Source organism: Tauraco erythrolophus, chromosome 5 (genome assembly GCF_009769465.1).
Source record: "Tauraco erythrolophus isolate bTauEry1 chromosome 5, bTauEry1.pri, whole genome shotgun sequence".
NCBI lineage: Eukaryota > Metazoa > Chordata > Aves > Musophagiformes > Musophagidae > Tauraco > Tauraco erythrolophus.
The window spans coordinates 13,264,952-13,273,944 of record NC_141469.1 but is presented as its reverse complement, the minus strand read 5'-3'; positions in this window follow the sequence as shown (position 1 = coordinate 13,273,944).

Sequence of the window (8,993 nt, the reverse complement as noted above, 5' to 3'; positions counted from 1 at the left end):
CATTCTTCTCAGCAACAGTAATGAAAAACAGGTGAAAAGCCATTAGTGAGGTTTCCTCCTTTCATCTTACAGGGGAATGGTGCTAAAGACAATGTTATACACGATTTGCTTGAAATCAGCCTTTCTAAAAGCATTGGTTATAATTTGGGAGCTGCAGTGCAGGAGGCAATTTTGGATTCTTTAAGCTGGTTCTGTGAGATGCTGTTCATGAAGTTGGTGAGGGAATATATGCAAAAGCAGTCACCATTTCATAGAATAATAGAACTGTTTGGACTGTAAGGGACCTTAAAGATCATCTAGTTCCAACCCCCCTGCCATCAGGACGGCAAAAAGCTAGAAAAGCCTTGGCTTGCACGGCCACCCAGGAGCGTTCCTTGCTGCTAGCATGTGCTGCTTTAGCTCTGAAATACAAAGGTGGGGCTCTCATCAGAACAGGCTGTTTCATGGATATTCCTTGCACTTTCTGCTTTTAATCTGCCCAGAAACGCCAAGTGACTGCCATCGTGGGGTCTGTTGGTGGCTGTGCTCTAGTCCAATGCAAGCCAGCAACGCTTTCTTCTAGGATTTGGGAAAGGAGAGAAGATGGAGGTTATTGGGGAAAATGGATTTGTGATGTGGAAGTGTTCTTCTTCCCTACACTGGGAGCTTGGGAGATACTCAGACTTACTGCCCTGCTGTCTTTTAGCGCTGAGTGAAATCTGAGTGTCTGCAGAAGGCTACAGGGGTGATTATTGCTCCTCTAACATGTTGTTCTTGTGACTCTTCAGGTTTTGCCTGAGATGAGCTTCTGAGAAGCTGTGGTAAGAGCTCCTCAGTTGTCTCTGACCTTCATGGGCTTGCTCAGACCCAGTATGGCACAGGGCTGCAAGCATCTCCAGTTGCAGCTTCACAAGACAACTGTTTGACCATAGACCAAGGCCAAAGTTATCTTCCTGATGGCACTGACTTGGTAGAAGTGTTGCCTTTGACTGGAGTAGGGACTTCGATTTTCCCACTGGAAATCAGATGGTGACAGTATTAAGATTTTACCCCATCTGGTATTATCAGTCACTTTTTTTTTTTTGGTCAGCTATAAACCAACTGTATTAAAAAACTTACTACCTAGAGTGTTGTTTTTTTTTTTTTTCTGTGAAAGCCTCTAATTGTCTCCTCACTCGGACCATTCCGAATTAATGCAAGCCTCTTGATTTCAGCTAGGTTGAAAGTATAGCTGCATTGCCAGAATTTTGGAGTGTTTTGAAGGCTGGAGTTTATAAGTAGGAATATTGAGGCTTGGATAATTTTAATTTTATTTCCTCCCCTCCACTTTGTGAGAGTACCTCATTTTCCCTGCCTTCCAGTTGTATATGTATTCTGAGTTTCTACAGGTTTTGGTAACCCTTGGTGGTTTCTTTGCTGTGAAAAAGTTGTGTGGGTGAGAGATGTATGGAGCAAGACCCTGCCATCTTCTTTTTTACCAAGAATTTACCAGGGCTTGCTCAAAATGCAGACGTTTTAGGATTAAGTATTACTAGGAAAAGGCTCAAGAGAGATTTATTTGTGAGTGTTTCTGATTTTGTTGATGCACCTTTCCTCAATGTCTTCTCAAGATCCAATGCCGTTTTTTAAGCTGACTTTGGCTAATGATATGCTCTGAGGTAGGAACTGTCTTATGGCCCAGAGAGGTTCTAGTTATCTGTTTTTGAAATTCTGTGTGTATCTTTTTAGGGTTTCTGTATTGTAATAGCACATGTTCAGAATCTGGGGCTGAGTCCTACCCTCAGTTGCTCCCAAAACATGCTGTATCTTGAAGATATACATATAGCTTAGTTTGCCTTTAGAATGGTAATCTTGGAAGTCTTAGCCTTGATGTTGTACTGTCCTATTCACAGATAGAAAGGGAGAGAAGTTAAACCTTACATCCTCTCTTCTTTTTTCTTCTGCCATCCTGCCCCTCTTTAGCCTTTCTGTGATGCTAATTCAGGGCCAAGTTGGTCCCTCAAGGCCACTCTATTTGTTCCATTGACCCAATGGCAGATCCCCCTCGGAGATTTCCCTGCAGGAATTTTTGTAGGTTTCTTTTGTCATCTTGGTTATGTCCCTGGCCTGGGCCAGAGCAGGACCTCCCTCCTGAGGAGCAGGAAGCTGTGTGTTTGGGTGGGTGGGTAGGAGCAGGGCTGGCAGCTGGAGTGTGTGGGGATGGTGGTGCTGTCAGAGGTGATCTCACACTGTAGCCTGGACATCGGGCTTCCAGCACCCTGGAAGCCCAGGGCTGGCTCAGCCTTTCCTGCAGCTTCCTGTAAGAACATAAGCCTGAAGTAATGTGTCAGCCTCAGAGAGTCCTTCAGATTTCACCTTCTTTCCCGTCTGTTCCTAGCATGTCTTCTATTCCTTTCTATAATTGGAGATACTGTACTCTGTGGATAACACCTACCCACTCTGCTTGGAGGCCAATATGTAGTGTATAACATTACTTTCCTCCTACCTGACTTTATGATTGACAGAAGCTTTTGCAATATTTCTCTTTTTTTTTTTTTGAGCTTGACATGCAGTTTGTCCCCAAACCATTTGTGATGTTCTGGAAAACAATTTCCCTCCTTTTTAGACACTTTGAAAATCTTTTGATGTGCTGGAATTGAGAGGGAAGTGAGGAATGCGGGAATGCTCCTTTTCAGAAGCCCGTGGTCAGGTCTTTGACCTTGCAGCAGAAGGTGGTTGGGAAGGAGTACATCATGAAAAATTCAGTTTGTAATATTTCAGCGTGCTCTTCACACGAGCAAAAGTGAGATGGGCACAGCTTCTGCGAATAGCTAGTCCTCCCCAAGGTTTATGCCATAGAGCATTATCGGTTGCCCAAGATTTGTATCATTCTTGCATGTTGGTGACTTTCTTGATCCCTGTTTCACTGATTTCATACTTAAGTACACAATTCCAGTGCTGTTATTCAGTAAACTGTAAACACAAAGCACTTCACAGCCCTCTGACTGCCAAGGAAAAAAATCTTCACGGTTGCATTTGACTTGGATACATTTTAGTTTTCACAATCCTTTATACCGTTAGTGTTTTTTTTGGTCTCCAGGGAGACTGAGGAATATAGAAAATATGAGTTTCATGGGATGGCAGGTTTCACCACAAACATACAGGCATCCTAATTTTTGTTAGAAGTCAAATGTCTGAGATAGATTAGAAATGTATTTTGCAATTTGGAATTTAATTGGATTTGTGCTCAGAAGAGGAATCCAAGTGAATGAAAGGGCTCTCAGGATGTTCTTTTTCGAGCTCAAAAATAATTGTTTTGATGAAATGCAAATCCTTGAACATTAGCGTTTTTTTCTTGGTGAATATTTGCCATAGCTCTGCTCAGAACTGAGGCAAATCCTGTCAACCTTTTCAGCCTTTTCAGCATTTACAGTTACCTTTAAACCCACTTAGGGATCTCAACCTAGTTAGTGCTTAGTGAAATTTAGTGAATTTGACTGTATTTACTAAAAGCATTTGCAACTCCTGAGGGTTGACAATGTTGTCATCAGTATATATATTTCTACCTACCCACCCTTGTGCACGGAGCTGGGTTTTCTCAGTGGTGCTAGGTGGTACTGACCTCTCAAAATGGGACTGGAAGAAGTCATTCATGGCATCTGCAGTGACAAATGAGTCATTGGGTTCCCACCTCGGACAGCTGTTTCATCTTCGGTTATGCAAAACAGAAGGAAAATACTGAAGTTATCTTGAAACAAGCCTTGCATTTTTTCTTCTGCTACTAGTGGGTAAGTTCATATCTGAGAGTCTGAGTCCTGCAAATTCTTCATACTGAGGTTGCTTGGACTGTAATGTGAGGGCAGCATCAGCAGATGAAATTCTCGCTTCCGCTTTGTCTCTCTGTTGTGTGGCAGAGCTGCTTTTGCAGCTGGTGAGCTGGATTCAAGAAGCTGAAAAACTGATTGGTTTTTGTTTTTTCCCCCTCTTTGGGTTTTTCAGATGAACCTGTATCCAGCTCCAGTTCACCACAGAGTTACACCAAATATAAAGGCCACACTTGGATGTATCATCTAGAGGGGAAGGGCAGATAGGGACTGGAAGATTTCAGCTGGTTTAAAGACTGCATCTTCTGAGTGTCTAAGGCCAGACAGATGTAGACTACTTTTCTTGTTCCTACCTGCCGGAGGCTCTCTCTTGCAGGCTGTCCAATTTTCTGTCCTCTGTTCTGCAAAGTTTGTAGGCATTTGTTTGACGTCCCAGTAATCCCAATGATGACAAGTCCCTGAACTGTGCGGAATCAAGCCTCGCACCTCTGGGTACAGGCTTGTAGTGTGTCCTTGGGCAAAGCTAAAGCATACAGCTGTGGCACAGAGATATGCACAAGAAACAACATAATTATTTACACTGTAAATGCTTGGTTCCCTTTGTGTTATTTCCAATATTCCCAACATACCTTGCTGGTTCCCCTTGTAATACAAAAAATAACATGGCAGTTATAGCGAGCTTCTTCCATGAACGGCACATAGTTTCACTGAAGTATTTCTTTTTCTCGCCTTCATCTTAAACCTAAAACCAAGCAAACAATGTTTCTGTGACACAGTAAGAGAGCTGGTATGAGAGGATTTGTCTCTGGAGACTGCAGTGCATTCTCAGCTATCAACCTGAGGCATTTTGTGCTCTGTGGAAGCTGTTTTTGCAATTCATCTTCTGTCGGTTCCATGGCTTTTGTTTTGTTGTGGGGCCCGATCCTGCAAAGAGTGATGTGGGAGGTGGATTAGCTCGTGAATGGGCTCATGGTTGAGCTTGGAGTGGAAGTTATACACCTAATTGGACATGCATCTATAGCTGCTGGATCGGGTCTCTCCCCTTTTCCCCTCCACCCCGAGTAAAATATTCAGTCTTCATAAATTGACACAGTGAGGTAAAGCTCCTGACTTACCCATTTGTAACACAGACCTGTAACAAAACCTGTTTTTTTCCCCTAAAGGTTTGCATTGGCTAGGATGGAAGCCCCCTCACAGCTGAAGCAATCTATATTTTAAATATTTTCCCTTCATGTGCCTCTGAGTTAAAATGTCATCGAAAATACAGCTGGAAAATCTCTTCTAGAAAGAATAATTCCTTTTCCTTTCTACTTTCTGGCTATTTCTGTATGTTTTACCTCAGATCCACCTGTCCTGGGGCCCAGACAATGCTCCTGTAATTTATGGATGCCCTTTGCCTGTGTCAGCTGCACTGGAGTCTGCAGAACTTCTCCTGCCTCCAGAAACGTTGAGAAACATTTGATGGTATCCTCATACACAGACAGTGCTGTGATTCCTGCCTGCAGAGGGAAAGGGATGGGAACAGTGTTGGGGCTCCATAGACAGGGTGATTAAAAGCAGGCTGGGATGGGAAGAGAGGATTGACAGGGAGATAATGAGAAACAAGCCTATAACCTTAGAGTTCTTCATTTTACACTTGATTTCTTCTCTTAATGTCTATGTCATGTTTTATTTTTGCCATAGCCATTTCACACACATGAAAACAGAGGCATGAATAAAATGGCCAGGAAGCTTCTCCATGCTAGGGCTGGACATAGGAACCCCAAGACCGGTCTCCTGTCCTTCCCTCAAAGTCTGCAGAAGTGGAAGGGAATGGCAGCTGAACGACACAATTAACATCACTTGATTGTATGGCCCTGTTTCTCCAGGGCTGCATGCCACACTGCCATAACCACCCCAGGACCAGCACGTCATGTCAGGCTTGCAGTCTGTGTTCCTCTTTAATTATTAAAGGACTGAGGTGAACTTGCAGGCTTTGCCTGGGACTCTACTTCTGTCCCACCCCATACAGCTCTGCTACCCAGCAAAGCCTTGCATCGGGTGAGCGCGCGTTGGTGACAGGCTGGCTGCAGACTAGCCAGAAGGCTGTTTTTTTATGTAAGAAGGTCAGGATGTGATCTAAGCAGAAGAAGGAGGTGTGATGGGACTCATGAATTTTCCTTCTCCCAGGAACACATAAAACTACGGTTGATCTTAGCAGGCACTGTAGGGAATGAAGTAATCAAAAGTATGACTGCAAGGAAGCGTAGACAGACTCTGGGCTGTCTGTAAACTGAATACTAGCCTGGGTGCTGCTAGCTATGCGGCCACGGCAGTGTGGAGCTTAGCTTACAAGGCTGAAGCGTTTATCCAGCTTTTCGGGAGGGTTTTTTGCAGCTGTGTTAAGCTTGGTGGTGCTGCAGCACCGCAGGAGGCTGTTCAGCCCCGGGCAGATATGTTCCCCTCAATGCTCTTCCAGCCCCAAAGGTCATCGTGGCATACCACCATGGGTAAGGTGTGGGATGCAATGCCCTGTTGATATGACTGGTATATCTTTGGTGTCTCTAAAATGAAATTTAAAATTCAAGCATTTTTATTGCCTCCCCATCAGTAAACTGACCTAGTAGGTGGCTAACGCAGAGGCTGGCGTTTGGGACCACCTCTACCAGCTCTCAGAAGAGTTTTACCACATGCTAGCAGAGCAGGAGCTCGAGAGCCTGACCGGCAAGGAGGGTCCCCTTCCAGTACGATAGGAAGATAATCAATCATGCTACTAGCTTTTTGTCTTGGCAAAGGTATTTAGCTATCAGCCAGCTGGTTAGCTGCCTGAAGGCCACCTGCTTGACTGAAAAATAGAGAATCAGTTTCTTTCCCTTGCAAAGGGAAGTAGGGAATATTGACTTGTGTGATAATTTTAGGTGGATGATTAAATTTGGCCTCTTAGGCCCCAGCTGAAAATTCAATTCAGATGCCTAGTTTTCTTTTCATACACTGCTGAGCAATCTTGTGTTCTGCCACCACTAATGTTCCTGATGTTGATTGTCCTTTCACTTTAACAAAGCACAGAAGTGCCCAGCCTGCTCTCTATTTCCTGTGGCTGTGGGCTATCAACACATAATGAGAAGACTGCTTTTGGCTTAAGTTAAGGATACAGAATCTACCCTGAGACAGAGACTGACTGTCTAACCCCATAAAGTCACATATTGACGTTGTAATGGGTGCAATGAATAGTCAGGTCAGAAGGATCATAACTTTTCTACTGACTTAGGCTGTTTTCAAATATTCCAGTTAAAGCTGCACAGGTCTTGAACACTTATTTGCTGGGGAAAAAAACAACAACAAAAACCAAACTGGCATGAACTTAGTGCTGGAACAAATGACATGAATGGCAGGACTGTAGCATAAAACCTTTTGTAGACAGGTGTGAGTGAGGTAGGGAAGACAAGGGTGAGAAAGGGGAAAAGGTAGAAGAGTGTTTTATTCTGTGATGTGCTCCTATGGATATACACATGCTGAGGAGACCAAAGATCAATGTGAGAGCAACGCTCCTGAAATACAGCAAAACTGGATGCCGATGGAGGTAGTTGATTGCCTTAGACCTAGTTTTGCGATGTGACACATGCTTTTCTTATTGCTTGATGCTGCTGCATAGACTAATGATACATGCCTTTGATACCCAGAGGAAAATCAAATTGCAACTTTAATGGGTAGTGCTATTATCCGTATTATTTACAGTGTGACCCTATTTTCACTAGGCTCACCAGACTGCTGCCTTAACTCATGTTAAGTAAATCATTAGTGGAGCGTGTATAGATTTGCTGCACCAAATCTTATCTTTTTAAGAAGTCTGTTCTTTCAAAAAACCGTAAGGATTCACTTAAGAAGGCTCCACTGTTGCAAGCACAACTTATTTCCCTCCGTTAATGAATGCAGGCACTCAGAAAGTGCTTTCGGGTGACAGATTCAAAGATGAGTACTCACATCATAAAGGGATCCCGAACAGTAGCAAAGGCTTCTGAAGAAAAGAGTACATAAAGGGCAGTTTGGAGTGCGTTACCCAAAAAGTAGCATTAGGAAGTGAGCTTCTGATTGCTGAAGATACACTGCTGGATGGTTTTAATGGAGCTAGAATACAGCAGAGTTTGGGTTTAACAGATAAAGCGGATGTAGATAATAGGATTAGGAAATAAGAGAAAGATAAATTCGTACGCTGTAAAGCAAAGGCCTTTGCCCTTAGCAATGCTTTCTTGTTCTGAAAGCAAGAAGTGGATGACATTTCAAATATTGTCTCAAAAGAAGGCAAGGGCTGCGCAGTATCTCTAAGCCGAGCAAGGGTGGGGAAGAGGCAATCTGCATTGCCTTGCAAAAGTCGTATGTATTGCCTTTAAATAGGCACATTTGAAAGGTATATTTATGCAGCAAGCGAAGGTGTGATTACGGTACAGGTAGGTGTAACGTAGATTTAATTCTGCCAGCCATAACCTCTCTAATGAAATTGTGCAGAGCAGGCTTTAGTATGCAGCGTGCAACTGGAGGATAAGCCCTGCAGCAACCTTGTACACACGCTCCAGTTGCTAGTGGTGCCACTGCATCTTCATTAGCATTCTTATCTAATGACGGCCAATACCTGTAGCAATCACTTTGCTTGCATCAAACCAGTATTTTGCACCGGCGTAAACTATGCACGGAACGGGAAGATATAGACTGCATGGCCGTATCTCTAATGAAAGATGAAAACACTTAATTTCTCCCTTCCAGCCTTTGAACTTAGCTGAAAATAAATCTATGTCTGAAAGAAAAAAATGCACGAATGAATAAAATTAATTATGGGTTATAGCGAACAGGACAGATTATTATAATACATTACACTAGATGCCTTTTATGTTACTGGTGGTGCCAGAAAGTTGCATTTAGTATTTTGCCTGATACATCACATGCTATATCACAATCATCTGACATGCAATATAAAACTTCAGTTATTAGGAGTGAAAAGGAATGGATAACAACATACAAGAGGAGACAGTTAGCTGAGTTGTTACCAATTTGTGTAGAAGATTTTGCAGCTGCAATAAATACTCTGATAGAAGTATTTATGACGACTTGTTACAGAATGTGAACTTACTGTAAATGTAAGCGCGGTTTGTAAGATTTATAGGTGGTCAGCCAGCCCTCTTCTGTGTAACGCTGGAGAACAGTCATCAGGGGGAGGCTATGATTATCATGTTTTTGTAG